The sequence below is a fragment of the Mandrillus leucophaeus genome, unplaced genomic scaffold (genome assembly GCF_000951045.1).
Source record: "Mandrillus leucophaeus isolate KB7577 unplaced genomic scaffold, Mleu.le_1.0 Scaffold944, whole genome shotgun sequence".
NCBI lineage: Eukaryota > Metazoa > Chordata > Mammalia > Primates > Cercopithecidae > Mandrillus > Mandrillus leucophaeus.
The window spans coordinates 119,577-138,784 of record NW_012110297.1 but is presented as its reverse complement, the minus strand read 5'-3'; the positions used below and the strand labels follow the sequence as shown (position 1 = coordinate 138,784).

General features: G+C 48.2%; 1 pseudogene; it reads left to right on the top strand.

Annotated features, from left to right (window-relative positions):
- Positions 1 to 18,838, top strand: part of LOC105532249 — a 27,113-nt pseudogene extending 8,275 nt beyond the window's left edge.
- The last annotated feature ends 370 nt before the right edge of the window (positions 18,839 to 19,208 follow it).

Sequence of the window (19,208 nt, the reverse complement as noted above, 5' to 3'; positions counted from 1 at the left end):
GTAGCTGGGACTACAGGCACCCGCCACCACGCCCGGCTAATTTTCTTGTATTTTTAGTAGAGATGGGGTTTCACCATGTTAGCCAGACTGATCTCAATCTCCTGACCTCGTGATCCACCCACCTCGGCCTCCCGAAGTGCTGGGATTACAGGTGTGAGCCACGGCGCCCGGCCAATGAGACTCACTCTCTAAGGATCTAGCTTAAAGTGTTTGATTAGCACTCTTTGGATACAAGATAGAGTCTTGCAATCCTAAAAGGGCCCCTCTGCTGAGAATAGATTGTACAAGATCCTGGGGAGACACATGGAGGGCAGTGTGGGGGATCGGTCAGAGTGGTGGGGAAAACTACAGGGAAAGGACGCAAACCTGCTGAAAGATCAGAAGGTTCTGCAGAGCCCTGGGGAAGCATAGCTGAAGGCAGCTGTTCTATAACCCTGAAGCAGAGGGCAAGGAGTAGGTACACGGGAGTGTGGGAGAATTTATCTTAAACAGGCTTGTTTACTTATGTTGACCAGGAACTGACCTTTGATGATCTGTGCGCCCTGAGGTTCCCTGAAAGGGGAACAATAAATCTTAATTACCTACAGGTTGTGTTCGCGCCAGGTTTTCGGCATTGTGCCCGCACTGAATAAAAGAAAGCAGCTTCATCCTCTTGAGGCTGCTTTCTGGCCATGAGAGCCAGGCAGTCCCTGAGCTGCTCTTACGCCGCATGCCTGTATCTGAGTCCTCATTTTATCTGTCAGCTAGGGTCTGCGGTACAGACCCAGCAGGGTAGGGAGGAGGTTACTGCGCTGATCCAGGTAATAGATGATGGTAGCTTGGACCGGGGTTGGAGCAGTAGACATGGTGAGAACGAGTCAGATCCTGGGTATAGTTGGAGATAGAGCTGACATGAATCAGGGCCGGGCGCGGTGGCTCAAGCCTGTAATCCCAGCACTTTGGGAGGCGGAGACGGGCGGATCACGAGGTCAGGAGATCCAGACCATCCTGGCTAACACGGTGAAACCCCGTCTCTACTTAAAAAAATACGAAAAACCAGCCGGGCGAGGTGGCGGGCGCCTGTAGTCCCAGCTACTCGGGAGGCTGAGGCAGGAGAATGGCATGAACCCGGGAGGCGGAGCTTGCAGTGAGCTGAGATCCGGCCACTGCACTCCAGCCTGGGCGACAGAGCGAGACTCCGCCTCAAAAAAAAAAAAAAAGAGCTGACATGAATCGTCTGGACTGGTTAAAGGGTATGAAGGAAAGAGAAAAGCTGAGATTGATGCCAAAGTTCTTGACCTGAGCAACCATGGCTGACATTACCATCATTGGTTTATGTCATTTTATTTATTGATTGAGATAGGGTCTTGCTCTGTCGCCCAGGCTGGAGTGCAGTGGCGCGATCATAGCTCATTGTAGCCTCAAACTCCTGGGTTCAAGTAATCCTCCTGCTTCGGCCCCCCAAAGTGCTGGGATTGTAGGCATGAGCCACTGCGCGTGGCTGGTTTATGTCACTTTCACTTTGAGTGTATTTACCTCCAAGTGGAGGGCAGAAAAGAGTCTGGAACTGAGAGAGTCCCGACTACAGATATAACTTGGAGGTCATTAGCTTATAAAATGGTGTTTTATGCCAACAGCCTGATGCACTCACCAGGAGAGCATGAGGCACTCCAGCATCTCAAGGTCAAGGAGATAAGAAATCAGCAAAGGAGCTTGAGATGGAGCTGCCACTAAATAAGAAGGAAACCAAGACAGGAGGTAAATAAAACATATTCAGGAGGAAGCAGTGATCAGCTGTATCAAATGCTGCTGAGAGCTCAGTAGGGGAATCGACTGCTGGATTTAGCAGTGTGGCGATTGTCCGTGACCTTCAGAAGCACTGTGGAAGCCAAGGCCAGATAGGAGTGGATCCAAGAGAGAAGGAACTGGACCAACAGGCAGCATTTTTTTCAAGTTGTGCTGTAAAGAAAGACCGAGAAATAGGGCAGTGGCTGGAGAGGAGATGTAAGAACAACAGAGAGGCTTATTTACTTTCTTTTTTTTAGGTCTGTTTTGTATGATGGAAGAAATGATAGAACGTTTGTATGCTGATGGAAAATAGTCCAAAAGAGAGGCGAGGGGGTAATTGATAACACAGGAAAACGCAAGGGCTCGCTGGACTGGCCTCCCTGGAGGCAGTGAGCAGGGATAGGCCCAGGCATCAGGGGAGGGGCTGCCTTCGGGCTGGCGTTCAGCTGTTTATCCACAGGACGGAGGGAAGGCCGTGCCTGAGCACAGATGCAGGTGGGCGCTGATGAGTCTGGGGAAGTTCTCTTCCAATTGCTCCAATTTTCTCTAGGAAGTAGGAATCAAGATTCAGCTGAGAATAAGAACAGGGAAGGAAATGTGGGGGCTTGGAGAGAGGAGGAGGTGTGAAATTAGCGTCTAGAAGCGAGGGAGTGTAAACGGATGAGGGAAATATAGTAGAATTGCCTGGCAGTCCTGGGAGTTTACTGGAGACAATTGAGAAAGAGTCTCTTTCTCCACCGTGCTTAGCTGCTTGGGTGCTTAGCATGTTGGGTGCTTAGCTGCTTGGGTGCAGGCTTGGAGTAGGTGGACACTTGTTTTCAACGAGATTTGGGCTTTCGCTGAGGCCAGTACAATAAAAAGAAGGGAAAAATAATGGCCCCTCAAAGATGTCCACCTTCTAATTCCTGGAATTTGAATATGTCAGGCGACATAGCAAAAGGAAATGAGAATTAAGGTTGCAGATGGATTAAAGTAGCTGATCAAGCCAGGTGCAGTAGTGCATACCTGTAGTACCAGCTACTTGGGAGGCTGAGGCAGGAGGATTGCTTGAGACCAGCCTGGGCAACATCACGAGACCCCGATCTTAAAATATTCTTTTTAAAGTAGCTAATCAATTGACCATGAGATGGGGAGATTGGGCCTGGTATCATCACAGGAGTCCTCAGAAGAGGAAAAAAAGGTGGAAAAGAGAGAAGCAGAAAGATGGCACGGTGAGAAAGATACAGCCAATGCTATGGACTTTGAAGGTGGAAGAAGCAGCGATGAGTCCAGGAACACAGATGGCCTCTAGGAAGTGGAAGAGGCAAGGAGATTTATTCTTCCTAGAGCTTCCAGTGGGAACCCAGCCCTGCCGACAGCTTAATGTTAGCCCAGTGAAACCCACTTTGGACTTCTGACCTCCAGAACGGTAAGATAATACATTTGTGTTGTCTTAAGCCGTTAGGTTTGCAGTTATTTCTTACAGCAGCAACAGAGAACAAATACAGGGAAGCAATGAGACTTAAGCTGAGTAAGGAGGGAAATGAACTAGGAGAAGGAAAAGGTAGAAAGGTCAGTGAATTGGAGGCCCAGGTAAGGAGGTCAAAGAACTGGAGATATGGGGTACTACATTCTTGTACTGGGGGATGCTGTAAACTGATGTTGCGAAGGGGCTGCAGTTGTTGATAATGGCAGGGTCAAGAGTGTGACAATGGGGCTGGGTGCGGTGGCTCATGCCTGTAATCCCAGCACTTTGGGAGGCTGAGGCAGGTGGATCACCTGAGGTCAGGAGTTCGGGACCAGCCTGGCCAACATGGTGAAACCCCATCTCTACTAAAAATGCAACAATTAGCCAGGCATGGTGGCACGCAACTGTAATCCCAGCTACTCGGGAGGCTGAGGCACAATAATTGCTTGAACTGGGAGGCAGAGGTTGCAGTCAGCCACGATCATACCACTGCACTCCAGCCTGGGCAACAGAGTGAGACTCTGTCTCCAAAAATACAAAAATAAAAAATAATAATTTGTTTAATGTATATGTTCCACTGATATGGATTCCACTCCCAAACAAGACTGTAAGCTCCAGGAGGGCAGGAACATTTCCCTTGTTCTCCTGCCTACCCACCTGCCTCGCACAACGCCTGGCAGGTAAGTGTTCAGAAATTACTTGTTGAATGACTGCTGGGGTGAATGAATAGCATCTGTATGTGGTTAGATTTGGGGCTCAAGTGGAAGGATTTGTGTTAATACCAGTTTCAGTACAAGATGTAGCCAACCTTGGCAGGGCATGGTGGCTCATGCCTATAATCCTAGTACTTTGGAAGGCTGAGGCAGGAGGATTACTTGAGTCCAGGATTTCAAAACCAGCCTGGGCAACATAGTAGGGCCCCATGTTTACAAAAGATAAACAAAGGGTAGTGGCATACACCTGAGGTGGGAGGATCACTTGAGCCCAGGAGGTCGAGGCTGCAGTGAGCAGAGATCATGCCACTGCACCCCGGTCTAGGCAACAGAGCAAGATCCTGTCTCAAAAAAAAAGAAAGAAAGAAAGAAAGATGTAGCCAACCTCAAAATCCCCTTCTCTGGCCCTGTCTTCGATCCATCTGTTCTGGCTCAGAGCCTGGTGAGCTGCAGGTGTCTCCTCATCTGCATTCCTGAGATCCAGCTGTATCCAAATACTGGCCTTTTTTTGGACTGTTCTGTTGTTTGTTATGCAAACATGATTCTGCTTTGAACTGGACTGTAATTTGATGGATGCGCCAAGAGCTTATCTCATGGGTGCAGGTGCACTGCAGGTAACATTTGGACCCATCAGCTTTGCTCACTTCTTGCATCCATCCCATTCAGTACCTGAGCATCTGATTATAGACTAAAGCTATTCTGAGGGCTCCTTTATGATTAAAATCTTTCAGAATGGTGACTTTTGTCACATTCCTCTTTTTCCTTATTCTCTTAGTCACAAATACACATGTACAATTTTGCCAAAGATTTTGAGCATGCCATGCAGATTTTAGTTATTGCTCTGCCACTTACTAGCTGTGTGACCTTGGGCAAGTTATTGAACCTCTGAGCCTCAGTTCCCTCATCTGTCATATGAGGTTATAATAGTTCCTATCCTGCAAAAGTAACTGTGAAGATTGGCTATGATAAAGGAAACTGGTTTTGCATAATGCCTAAGTATTTACTAAGCTTTAAGTAAATATTGGTTTTGTTATATTAGAAATGAATATAGCTTCAAAGTCAATTACATCTTTAAATAGGTCTGCAGCAGAATTTAGGATATCCATGAGCATTCTAGAGCAAACAGACTCTTCTGAAGAACATGCATGCACATTTAGCACCAAAAGGTGCGCACACACACCCCTGCCTACAATGGAGATACATTCACATGGTCAATCACAGTTCATTTCTACTTATCACTTACATAATCATTTACAACCACCTAGATATTAAGAAAATTGTACTTCAAGAGCATTGAAAACCCTGCCAACACCTCTCTAAATGAAACAGTTCCCAGCTTTCGAATGAGGCACTGTACCAATCTCCATCAAGCAACCCAAGGTCACAAAGTGAGTCACTGTTGGAAGCGAACATTTCTAAAAAGTAATAAAAGTGTATGTGCTGTCCTTTAAGAATAACACTAACCTGCCGTCAATGAGGGGTTTGCTCTAAGCCAGGGGTGTCCAATCTTTTGGCTTCCCTGGGCCATTCTGGAAGAAGAACTGTCTTGGGCCACCAGTAAAATACACCAACACTAATGATAGCTGAAGAGCTAAAAAATTTTTAAATGGCCAAAAAAAATCATGTTTTAAGAAAGCATGAATTTGTGCTAGGCCGTATTCATAGCCATCCTGGGCCGCATGCGGCCACGGGCCGTGGCTTGGACAAGCTTGCTCTAAGCTGTTTTCTTGCAGTGGAGGTGATGACAACAGAGGGGAGCTGGCAGAAGCAGGTCACATTCAGCTATTCAACAAACATCTTTTGAGTATCTACTGTGTTCCAGATGCTGTCCAGGCCACTGTGGAGTTGGCAGTGTTTAAGATAGATGCATTCCCTGCCCTCTATGTGTTAGAGTCTTGGGAGCAGAGAGAGAAAGAGGCAGCAAATAAATGATTACACAAATAGTTAACTGATTATAATTCTGATAGATGCTTTGCAGGGTTTATGTTGAGGTGCAGGACCCATGGAAGTCAGGAGGGGTCAGCAAACTTTCCCTAGAGCAGTGACACTTAATCATTGGCTTGAAAGATGAATAGACTAGAAGAAGAGACGGGGAGAAGGAAGGATGGGGACAAGGGGAAACAGCATCTGGAAAGTACCCAAGACAACAAGGTACTCAGGGGTTAGAGAAACTGGAAGGAAGCCAGCATAGTGTGGCTTGGGCAGAGAGATGTTGTTGGAAAGGAGCTCACAAGGAAACTAGGGAGAGGGCAACCTTGCAGAGTTTTGGGGGCCAGTGTGACAGATTAGGATGGTATTTATCTTCTGCTGAGAGATAAACTGTCCCCAAAGCTTAGCAACTTAATGACACTCATGTATCATCTCACAGTTCCTATAGGTTAGGAATTCAGAAGCAACTTAGCTGCAGGCCCTGGCTCAGTGTCTCTCAGGAGGCTGCAGTCTACACATGAGCTGGGGCTGTGGTCATCTGAAGGTTGAACTGGGGCTAGAGGGTCTGCTTCCAAGATGCTCACTCACAGGGATGCTGACTCGGTGCTGGCTGTTGGCAGGAGGCCTCAATTCCTTGCCATGTGGACGTCTCCATAGGATGGCTTGAGTATCCTCAGGACGTGGCCACTGGTTTCTGCCATAGCAAGTAATCCAAGAGCAAACAAAGCAGAAGCTACAGCATCCTTCAGAAATCACACAGTGACACTTCCACAGTGTCTTATGCATTACTTAGCCCCATTCATTGTGGGAGGAGAATACACAGAGGCACGAACACCAGGAAGTGAGGATCACTGGGCGCCATCTTGTAGTCTGGCCACAACAGCAATGTCTTCCATATCTCTTATGTGCCCCCCAGCCCAGTGTCTAGTGTTGAACTCAGCACCCACTTAAAATGATTCCTGGTCAAGTTTGGTGGCTCATGTCTGTAATCCCAGCACTTTGGGAGGCTGAGGTGGGAGGACTGCTTGAGCCCAGGAGTCTGAAACCAGCCAGGACAACATGGCAAGACCCTGTCTCCAAAAAATACACACAAAATATTAGCCAGGTGTGATGGTATACACCTATAATCCCAGGAACTCAGGAGACCGAAGTGGAAGGAAATCCTGAGCCCAGGGACCTCAAGGCTGAGTTGAGCCATGATCGAGCCATTGCACTCCAGCCTGGATGACAGAGTGAGACCCTGTTTCCAAAAAAAAAAAAAAAAAAAGATTCTTAAGATGGTAGGTCGAATTTACAAACCAAAAGGGACTATGGCAATTAGTTCAATTTCCCCTTTCATTTGTCAGAAAAAAAAACTGAGTGAATACACAAATATGAACAAATTTATCAACTGATAGGCATTGTTTGGGAAGAACACAAAGCGTGTTTGCGTGTATTTCCTCTGCTCTCGCACCACTACAACAGCAATCATCAACACAGAAGACTTCTCTGACCAAACGTGGGCAGATTTTCCACCATACACCAAGCAGCGGACACAAACTGAGTGTTCAATTAAATTCTGACACTACCGGATTCCACAGGTAGATAGAAATCAGATCCCACAGGTTGAGGGCTCAGTCTACAAGACAGGCTTCCCCCTCCCCACTGCAGATCCCAGCTGCAATTCTGGGTCTCCAGAACTTCTGACCAGGATTCCCACAACCCCCACTTTGGGTTCAATTAATTTGCTGGCACAGCTCACAGAATTCAGGGAAGCACTTAACATGTACTGACTTCCTATAAAGGATGTTACAAAGGAGACAGATGAAGAGACGCATAGGGTGAGGGGCATGCACGCATAGGGAAGGGACACGAACCTTCCATGCCTTTCCTGGACGCACCACCCTCCAGGAACCTCCATGTGCTCAGCCATCCGGAAGCTCCTGAACCTGGGCCTCTTGGGTTTTTTTTATTTTTGTTGTTTTTTGAGATAGAGACTTTCTCTGTCACCCAGGCTGGAGTGCAGTGGTGCGATCTCAGCTCACTGCAACCTCTGCCTCCTGGGTTCAAGCAATTCTCCTGCCTCAGCCTCCCAACTAGCTGGAACTACAGGCGTGCGCCACCATGCCCAGCTAATTTTTGTATTTTCAGTAGAGACAGGGTTTTACCATGTTGGTCAGACTAGTCTCAAATTCCCAACCTCAAGTGGGAGGTTCAGCCTCCCAAAGTGCTGGGATTACAGGCGCGAGCCACCACACCCGGCCAAGCCCTTGTCCTTTAAAGAGAGCGGCTAGTCAGCTCACTGCAACCTCTGCCTCCTGGGTTCAAGCAATTCTCCTTCAACCTCCCAGGTTACAGGAGCCCAACACCATGCCTGGCTAATTTTTGTATTTTTAGTAGAGACGGAGTTTTACCATGTTGGCCAGGCTGGTCTTGAACTCCTGACCTCAAGTGATCTGCCTCTTGGGCTTTTATGACAACGTTGTCAAAATGTGATTGGCCTCCAGGGTGTGGGGTGGGACCCTCTCTGGAATGAGAGTCTTTAGAAAAGTGGGTGGGGAAAGTAGCGTCCTGCCTTGGAGCAGGTGAAAGGAGGGTGGAAGAAGATTTTTGAGGTTCTGTTTCCTGAGCCCTGCCCCTGAGGCCTAAAGCACCCAACATTATGACAAAAGACTGTAACAAGGGTTATAGCATCATGAGCCAGGAACCATGAGGACCTGAGGGAAAACCTGCATCTATCCTAACACTACAACATGGAGGTACTTTTACGTTTCCAGAAGCAAGTGATAATGCAATCAAGTATTTACAAGTAGGATACATGAATCCTGGGCACGATATGAACCACCAGAAAACTACCAAGGAGAACCTTCTCATTAGACGTGGAAAATTGAGATGAATTCCCCATCTCTTCCCCAAGCCTCACTAAAACAGGAAGGAATGACAGTGACCTAAGTGACAGGAAACAAATGAGAGGTGGCAGCAGCTGAGAGGTGGCGGCGACACTTTGGAGGATGAAAGACAAGGGGCAGAAGCTCAGCAGAGGGGAGAAGACTGCAACCCAACGAGAACCAGCCCGGCCGCATCGTGTGGAGGAGCCTGGACACCCAGGAATTCCAAGCAGCAGACATTTCTGGTGATGAGGGCGCGGGTGGTGAGAAGGGAGGACCCGTTGAAAGCCCGCAGTGAGAGCCCCAGCTACCCTCCAGGATCCGGAGCAGCATGGAGATGGCCACTTTGCCCTTCACATCAGAAGCTGCACCAGAGCTTTACCCTCTGAGGGACTGAATCAGTGAGTGCTAGACTGAAGCCCCCAGGCACAGCCAAGGTTGAGGGAGCTGTGATCCTGAACACAGCATTGACTGATCAATGAGACCCCCTGGGCCCATCTTCAGTGCACTCCCAGTATGGGGACAGCCAGACTGACACACCCGCTCAGGAGGGCAGGAGACTCGAGGAGTGTTCTCTGGGAACAGTGACCGCAACTCTCGGTGTCCTTACAAATGGCTGAGTTGTCAACAGAAAATGACACTCACGTATGGTAAACCCTGTCCTTCCCTCTGCTCCCTGGCCCTCATACATAAGGAGCTTCCAATCAGCTTTTGTGTCTCTCAGCTTAGGACTGGATAACACTAATACCAAACATTAGAGGAAAGCTGCAAACATAAGATTCAGACATTTACATTTTTGAACTAATGTTTTTTTTTTTTTGAGACAGTCTTACTCTATTGCCCAGGCAGGAGTGCAGTGGCACAATCTCGGCTCACTGCAACCTCCGCCTCCCCGGTTCAAGTGATTCTCCTGCCTCAGCCTCCCAAGTAACTGGGATTATAGGCACATGCCACCATGCCAGGCTAATTTTTGTATTTTTCAGTAGAGACGGGGGTTTTGCCATGTTGGCCCAGCTGGTCTCAAATTCCTGACCCAGGTGATCCACCCGCCTTGGCCTCCCAAAGTGCTGGGATTATAGGGCATGAGCCACCACACCTGGCCTAACTTTTTTAAAAACAGGAGAAAGGAACTCAGGTAGCAGATCAATGCAGGAAACTGAAGAAGACTTTTAAAAACAACTATAGGCTGGGTGCAGTGGCTCATGTCTGTAATTCCAGCACTTTGGGAGGCCAAGACAGGAGGATCACTTGAGCTTAGGAGTGGGAGGGCAACACAGCAAGAGCTTGAGAGCTCATCTCTCCCAAAAATTCAACAAAATTTGCTGGGCAGATGGCAGGCACCTGTAGTCCCAGCTACCCAGGAGGCTGAGACAGGAGGATCACTTGAACCTGAGAGATCAAGGCTGCAATGAGCTATGATCCTGCCACTGCACTCCAGCCTAAGCAACAAAGCGAGACCCTGTCTCAAAAACCAAAACAACTATCCCTAGAAAACCCTAAATATTCCACCAAAAAGACTTACAGTACTAATACATTAATTCAGCATCCAGCATCAGTTGGACTTCCATGCATTAACAATGAACAATCTGAAAAGGAAATTAAGAAAACAATTCCATTTACAATAACATCAAAAGGAATAAAATACTTAGGAATAAATTTCACCAATGAGGTGAAAGACTTGTACACCGGAAAACAAAACATTGCTGAAAGAGGCTGGGCACGGTGGCTCACACCTGTAATCCCAGCACTTTGGGAGGCCAAGGCAGGCAGATCACCTGAGGTCAGGAGTTCAAGATCAGCCTGGCCAACATGGCAAAACCCTATCTCTACTAAGAATACAAAATTAGCCAGGCATGGTGGCAGGCAGCTGTAATCACAGCTACTCAGGAGGCTGAGGCAGAAGAATTGCTTGAACCTGGGAGGCGGAGATTGCAGTGAGCCAAGATCACACCACTGCACTCCAGCCTGGGCAATAGAGCAAAACCCCATCTCAAAAAGAAAAAAAGGAAAATATTTATAAATTATACCTCTCATAAGGGATTAATATCCAGAATATATAAAGAACTCAACACAAACAACCCAATTTCAAAGTGGGCAAATGACTTGAATAGACATTTCTCCAAATAAGATAGACACACAATAGCTAACAAGAATGTGAAAGATGCTCAACATCACTAATCATTAGGAAAGTACAAAATCAAAAACCACAATGAGATATCACCTCACACCCATCAGACAACTTCTTAAAGCATATAGAGATATGGAGAAATTTGATCCCTTATACACTGTTGGTGGAAATGTAAAATGGTGTACCTGCTATGGAAAACAGTAGCGGTTCCTCAAAACATTAAAAATAGAATTATATGATCTGGCAGTTCTACTTCTGGATAGATATCCAAAACAATTGAAAGCAGGGTCTCAAAAAGACTTTTTTTTTTTTTTTTTTTTTTGAGATAGAGTTTTGCTCTTGTTGCCCAGGCTAGAGTGCAATGGCACAATCTCAGCTCACTGAAACCTCCACCCCACCGGGTTCAAGCGATTCTCCTGCCTCAGCCTCCAGAGTAGCTGGGATTACAGGCATTCGCCACCACGCCCAGCTAATTTTTTGTATATTTAGTAGAGACGGGGTTTCACCATGTTGGCCAGGCTGGTCTCGAACTCCAGACCTCAGGTGATCTGCCTCGGCCTCCCAAAGTGCTGGGATTACAGGCATGAGCCATCACGCCCACACTCAAAAAGATATTTACATACACATGTTCATAGCAGCATTATTCACAATAGCCAAAAGATTGAAGCAACCCAAGTGTCCATCAACAGATAAATGTATATACAAAATGTGATGTACATAGACAATGTAATATTATTCTGCCATAAAAAGAAAGGAAATTCTGATACATATGAAGACATGCTAAGTGAAATAAGCCAGTCACAAAAAGATCAAAACTCCATGATCCCTTTACATGAGGTATCTAGAGTAGCCAAATCCAAAGAAATGGAAAGTAGAATGGTGGTTGCCAGGGGCTATGGAGAGCTGGAAATGAGGAGTTGTTGTTCAATGGGTATAAAGTTTCAGTTTTGCAAAATGAAAAAGTTTTAGAGGTTGGTTGTACAATAATACGAATAGGCTTAACAATACTGTACTGTACACTTAAAAATGGTTAAGATGGTCAGTTTTATGTTATGTATATGTTACCACAATTGAAAGATAAAAAATTTCAAAAAGCAACTACAATTAACATTCTTAGAGACACCAGAGATAATATTATGTCCATGAAACAAGAATAAGATGCTATAGGAAAAAAAAAAAAACAAGAAATTGCTCTTAGAAGCAAAGATTTGTGAGGAGAGGGATTTTTAAAAATCTGATAGAAAAGTTGGATGATAAAGTTGAAGTAATGTCCCAGGAAATAGAAAAAACATTTTTTAAAATGGAACATTGCAAAGAACACTTTGGAAAATTAGAGATTGAACTAAAACAGATCTGGAAAGAAAACAAAAAAACAAAAAAGAGAAAATGGAAAGAGGAAACTAGCACCCACAGAAATTTCCCCAAAATTGATTTCCAAATTAAAAGAGATTGACTTCCAGAATAAAAGGCCCACCAAGTGTCCACAGAAAACACACATCATTGTGAAACTTTAGGCCTCTGGAAGATCCTGAAAACTTCCAGAGGGAACAATCAAGCCATACGCACAGGATAGGGTATCAGATTGTCATTTGACTTTTCAACAGCAACTATGGATCATGTCTTCAAAATTCTCAGGGAAATTTATCTCTACTGTCGAATTCGACACTGATACGGTTTGGATCTATGCCCTGCCTGAATCTCATGTAGAACTGTAATCCCTAGTGTTGGAGGTGGGGCTTGCTGGGAGGTGATTGGATCATGGGGGCAGCTTTCCCTTTAGTACTGTGTTACGATAGTGAATTCTTGTGAGATCTGATTGCTTAAAAGTGTATAGCACCTCCCTCTCTCTTCCTCCTGCTCCACGTGACACCCGGCTCTCCTTTCGCCTTCTGCCGTGATTGTAAGTTTCCTGAGGCCTCCCCAGAAGTAGAAGCCACTGTGCATCCTGTACAGCCTGCAGAACCAAGTCAATTAAACCTTTTATAAGTTACCTAGTCTCGGGTATTTTTTAATAGCAATGAGTGAATGAACTAACACAGACACCAAGGCACACCATCAAGCAAAGTTAGTAGAATATATGCTCTGTCAAAACAAGAAAATAACAACAAAAACCAAGGGATCCAGAAAGCAGGATCCAACATAGGAAAGAAGCAAAGGAAACTCCCAGGATAGTAGTAGTGTAAGGTCCCGGGACAGTAGCTCCACAGGTCTCTGCATTCCAGGTGGGAGCCCAAAGAGGATGCCTCTAAGAGGGATGTCCCTAAGAAACACAAAGAACTGGAAAAATCACCTGGTATGTTCAACCAAGTCAAGAGGAGTTGTACTGTTCCATTGGAGAAGTAGAGGATAAATTAGCGATAGGTACACAAGGAAGTTTTTGTTTGTTTGTTTTTTGTTTTTTGTCTTTTGTTTTTGAGATGGAGTCTCACTCTGTCACCCAGGCTGGAGTGCAGTGGTGCAATCTCGGCTCACTGCAAGCTGCACCTCCCGGGTTCACGCCATTCTCCTGCCTCAGCCTCCAGAGTAGCTGTGACTACAGGCACCCGCCACCATGCCCGGCTAATTTTTTCTTGTATTTTTAGTAGAGATGGGGTTTCACCGTGTTAGCCAGATGGTCTTGATCTCCTGACCTCGTGATCCGCCCACCTCAGCCTCTCAGAGTGCTGAGATGACAGGCATGAGCCACTGTGCCCAGCAAGAAAGATTTTTTCTTAAAAAATGAGGCAATTTCTAACTTCTGAAAAAAACAAAAAAGTTGTCCAACAAGGGAAGTAAGTGGAATCATGGCACACTTTAAGGCTCAGCTCTGAACAATATTTACATAGTTATAGCAATTAAACCCTGAATACTGGTGCAACAGAAACAACAAAATGTTCTAACTCAACTGGGAGGGAGGGAGGAGGAAAACTATGTGTGATGGGGGTGGATAAAAGGACAATATTCCTCATCTTCTGTAACAGGGAGACAATATATAAGAATTTAAAAACTGAAATGTCTGAATTAGAAGGGTCAGAGAGATGGAGGCATATGACAGAAATGCCATCTAAAATGTATAGAAGAGCCGGGTGCAGTGGCTCACGCCTGTAATCCCAGCAGTTTGGGAGGCCGAGGCGGGCAGATCACTTGAGGTCAGGAGTTTGAGACCAGCCTAGCCAACATAGTGAAACCCCATTTCTATAAAAATACAAAAATTAGCTGGGCATGGTGGCAAGCGCCTGTAGTCCCAGCTACTTGGGAGGCTGAGGCAGGAGAATTGCTTGAACCCGGGAGGCAGAGGTTGCAGTGAGCTGAGATCACACCACTGCACTTCAGCCTGGGTGACAGAGCCAGACTCTGTCTCAAAAAAATAAAATGTGTAGAAGAGTGGTTGTCTTTGGAAGTGGGAATTGGGACTAAAAAAGAATGGGGTAAGGGATTGATTTGTTTTAAATTATAAGCCTACTATAAGCCAGGTATTTGGCTTTTTAAATTAATATTAGCATAAATATGGTATCGATGTTTGAAAAAAGAGAAAAGATCCAACTGCATGCCAGTCTGAAGTAGTGACAACCTGGTGCCAGGCTGGGCGCTCTTACCAAGGAAAGGAGTAAAGAGAAAGCTTAACAAAGAAGGCAGCCCTGGTCCCGTTCATGATGAGTTTGGCCTCCACGCCTGGGACCAGGCCAGCGTTTCGCGACGTCTAAATAGAAAGGATGGTGGAAGCCCAGAGGGCAGCTGAGCCCTCTATACCAGGGGTCTCCAACCCCTGGGCTGCCGACTGGTACCAGTTCGTAACCAGTTAGGAACTGGGATGCACAGCAGGAGGCGAGTGACAGGCAGATGAACATTACTGCCTGAGCTCCACCTCCAGTCAGATCAGCAGCAGCATCAGATTCTCATAGGAGCGTGAACCCTACTGTGAACTGCACATGCAAGAGACCTAGGTTGCATGTTCCTTATGAGAATCTAATGCCTGATGATCGAGTGTGGTGGCTCACGCCTGTAATCCCAGCACTTTGGGAGGCCGAGGCAGGTGGATTACCTGAGGTCAGGAGTTTCAGACCAGCCTGGCTAACATGGTGAAACCCTGTTTCTACTAAAAATACAAAATTAGCCGGGTTTGTGCCTGTAATCCCAGCTACTCGGGAGGCTGAGATACGAGAATCACTTGAACCCAGGAGGCAGAGTTTGCAGTGAGCCAAGATCGTGCCACTGCACTCCAGTCTGGGTGACAGAGCAAGACTCCATCTCAAAAACAAACAAAAGAAAAAAGGATTGAACTAATGCCTGATGAACTGAGGTAGAACAGTTTCATCCTGAAACCATCGCCCTCCCCTCCATGGAAAAATTGTCTTGCATGAAACCGGTCCCTGGTACCAAAAATGCTGGGGACCGCTGCTCTTACAGGAAAAAGGCTAGAGGAAGAACAGAATGCCCAAGACCAAGCTTGCTTTGAGGTCAAGGGATTGTAACATAAAAACAGACTACTGGGTTTCCTGTGGTCTCACAGTCCCAGGTGACACCCTCCCCATCCCCTGAGAATTTTTCCAAGGAACAATGGGAATAGAAGTCACACCACCAGAATTAAGGAAAGTGGGGCAGGCTCGGGAGCGAGTAGAGACCCTCAGCGTGCAGCACACATGTACCTGTGGCCACTTGATCTCTCGCCCGCTGGTAGGCAGGAGGCTTAGGGTTGCCAGATACATGCAATACTTGGACATACTTAGACTTTACAGTGCTGTTTTTGGCCAGGTGTGGTGGCCCACACCTGTAATCCCAGCACTTTGGGAGGCTGAGAGGTGGATCACTTGAGGTCAGGAGTTCAAGACCAGCCTGGCCAACATGGTGAAACCCCGTCTCTACTAAAAATACAAAAGTTAGCTGGGTGTGGTGGCACATGCCTATAATCCAAGCTACTTGGGTGGCTGAGCCATGAGAATGGCTTGAGCCCAGGAAACAGAGGTTCCAGTGAGCCGAGATAGCACCACTGCAGTCCAGCCTGGGTGACAAAGTGAGACGCTGTCTCAAAAAAAAAAAAAAAAAAGGTTGTCTCTGAAACACATTTAATTACATTTCCTGTTAATTACATTTCCTGTGTCTTTATATGTTAATTCTAGCAAGCCTAAGAGGCTGGTTGCACCTTCCTTCCATCAACAGCTGGAGTTCAGCCAGGCCTGGTAGCCATACCTATAATCCTAGCCATACAAAAGGCTGAGGCGGGAGGTTCGCTTGAGTCCAGGAGTTTGAGATCAGCCTGGGCAACATAGAACCTGTTTCTACAGAATTTTTTTTTTTTTTTTTTGAGACATTGTTTCGTTCTTGCTGTCTAGGCTGGAGTGCAATCGGCTCACCACAACCTCTGCCTCCCGGGTTCAAGCGATTCTCCTGCCTCAGCCTCCCCAGTAGCTGGGATTACAGGTATGTGCCACCATGCCCGGCTAATTTTGTATTTTTAGTAGAGATGGGGTTTCTCCATGTTGATTAGTCTGGTCTCGAACTCCCGACCTCCGGTGATCCGTCCGCCTTGGCCTCCCAGAGTGCTGGGATTAAAGGTGTAAACCATCATGCCTGGCCTCTACAGAAAAATTTTAAAAACTAGCCAGCCATGGTGGTGCATGCCTGTGGTCCCAGCTACTCAAGAGGCTGACATGGGAAGATAGCTTGGGCCCGGGAGGTCGAGCTGCAGTGAGCGGTGATCTCTGCACTCCAGCCTGGGAGACAGCAAGACCCTGCCTCAAAAAAAAAAAAAAAAAAAAAAAGCTTGCAGTTTTCTCAGGCTTGCAAGCTGAGACTGCTTCTGAGCACTCCCACCAGCCCACTGCCAGCGGGGAGAGGGAACCCCCAGTGGCAAGGTCCAGAGAACGGCCCTAGGAGACTCAAGGCAGGACATGGCAGAATTTTACAGTGAACTGACTTTCAGGTCAAAACCACATGAATTCCTTCGTATAAAGGAATTTGGTTGAGTTAATGTCTCCATTGGCCCAGGAGACAAATGTGGCGCCATGAAAAGCACTGCAATGATCACTGGCTTCTCAGAACCTGTTCTCTCCCCCTGGAAAATGAGGCCACATCTGCGGGGTGGGGAATAGTAGGAGACTTACTTTCATGTCCTTCTGTGAATTTTTACCACATGCACATATTCCTTTTATAATCAGCAAAAGGTGATAAAGATATTTCCATATGAAAAACCAACGGAGGCTACAGTCGACCAGATTATCTGGGAGTCACCCTCCAAAGATACTGCAATTCGGAGTAATTTCCTATTCTTTATTTGCATATTATTTTCTTGTGATGGTTTGTTATTTTACTTATATTCCCCTGGGGATTCTGACCCCAGCCACTCACCACTCCTACCTAGTGGCATGATGTTGCTAGCCGAGATAGCGCACACCATCTTCCCAAATCTTCCCACTGCTCCCACTCTTGGAGGTCATGTGGTTTGGCTTGGCCCAGCCCAAGCTCTCAATTCAGCTCCAGCCCAGACCTGGGTTCACTCCTGACTGGACACCACCCCAGATGACCTGTTCAGAAGCCAAGGAAAGAGCTTGAGTGTTGGCTCTGTGAGAGCCGGAGCCAACAAGACTCCTGGGCCCATATGAGCGCAGTCCCGGAGTTGTAGGGAGCTTGTGGCTTAACCAATCTTGAAAGAGGGAGCTGTGTCCCCACACCCATGAATAACTGTCTCTCAGAATACCAGAACTTCCTCCCTAGTAGGTTCCTCTCATTAGAAGGTCCCGGGGGGAGGATGGACGGTTAGGGGCAGCCCCTGGGTCACCCAGGCCTGAGTGAAGCCCTAGTTTTACCTCCTACCAGCCTGGAGACCTTGGGCCAGTCATTTAACTGAGCCTGGGCTTGTTCCACGAATTAAATGAGATAATAAATGCTAAACCCCTGGGAACTCACAGGAATTCACAAACGAGCTGATTTCATCTTCACAGAGCCCAGAGGCTGCCCGTTAGCCAGAAAGAGCTTTTCAACTGCAATTACCACAGACCCTGTTCTGAAAGTTTCCCCCACCCCTCAAAGAGTGCCCTCCCTGCTTCAGGCCAGGCGAGGTGCACTGCCAGCCACTGGAGCAGTGGCCAGGTCTCTCAGCTCAGGCCCAGCGGTCTAGCCCACGACCTTGGAGGAACCTGGGAGAAAGCTTCACCAAGCGACAGTACTTTTCCACTGCACTGCTCGGCCACCTCGGCTGGCTTTGTGCTGTGCAGACCAGGCAAAGTGCGCCAGGCCGGCCCCTTCAGGAACCCACCCTAACTCCCACTCCCAGGGATGGGGGTAATGACATGCTGTGGGTGAGGGACAGCAGGAATCTTGGGGTGCGGGGGTTCCCGAATGCGCCAGAGGGAGCTTGGAGGCCAGTAGCGAGGCCAAATAAATTAGCATAGACAAAGCCCTCCTGTATATTTCAGGGGATTCCTAGTACTTAACAGCCCTCTCTACCCCCACCCCTCCACTAATAATGATTAAACCCGTTCCACCGCGCCTGTGCAGGGTCCCGGGCAGCGCGAGCCTGCGCGGGGGAGGGGAGAAGAGGGCAAGGGGAGGGGACAAGAGAGCTAGCGGTCCCGCCCGGTGATGTAGGCAGCCGGGGGAGGTGGAGCCGCGACGCCTGAAGGAGTTCCCACCGCAGCCGCGCTCTCGGTCTGCCCCACCGAGCAGCCGCCAGAGGCTCCGGCGACCCAAATTGCGGCAGCAGGGACGGCGGAAATCCCACTGTTTGGGCCTGGGGGGCGTCCAGCCCAGCCCACCCCCAGCCCCGGCCCCTCCTCGCTTCCCAGACGGCTGGAGCCACTCCCGGGAAAAGCTGTTCCCAGCCACTCGGCCGCCGTCCGGCACCTCGGCTGCCGGCCCGGCTGGGCACCGGGCATCTGCGAAGCTTGCCCTGCCTGGCACTGGGCATCTCCGGGCACCGACTGTCTCCGGCGCTGCCCGGCTTCTCGCGACTCCAGAGCGGTGGACTTCTGCGCGCCTTCCCTCCCCCGGCCTCCTGACAGGACGCCGGTGAGCTCCCCGCGCCCCCAGCCCTTTTGGCCGCCGCGGCGATGCTGCCCTGGAGACGTAACAAATTCGTGCTGGTGGAGGACGAGGCCAAGTGCAAGGCGAAGAGCCTGAGTCCGGGGCTCGCCTACACGTCGCTGCTCTCCAGCTTCCTGCGCTCCTGCCCGGACCTGCTGCCCGACTGGCCGCTGGAGCGCCTGGGCCGCGTGTTCCGCAGCCGGCGCCAGAAAGTGGAGCTCAACAAGGAGGACCCGTCCTACACCGTGTGGTACCTGGGCAACGCCGTCACCCTGCATGCCAAGGGCGACGGCTGCACCGACGACGCCGTGGGCAAGATCTGGGCTCGCTGCGGGCCGGGCGGGGGCACCAAGATGAAG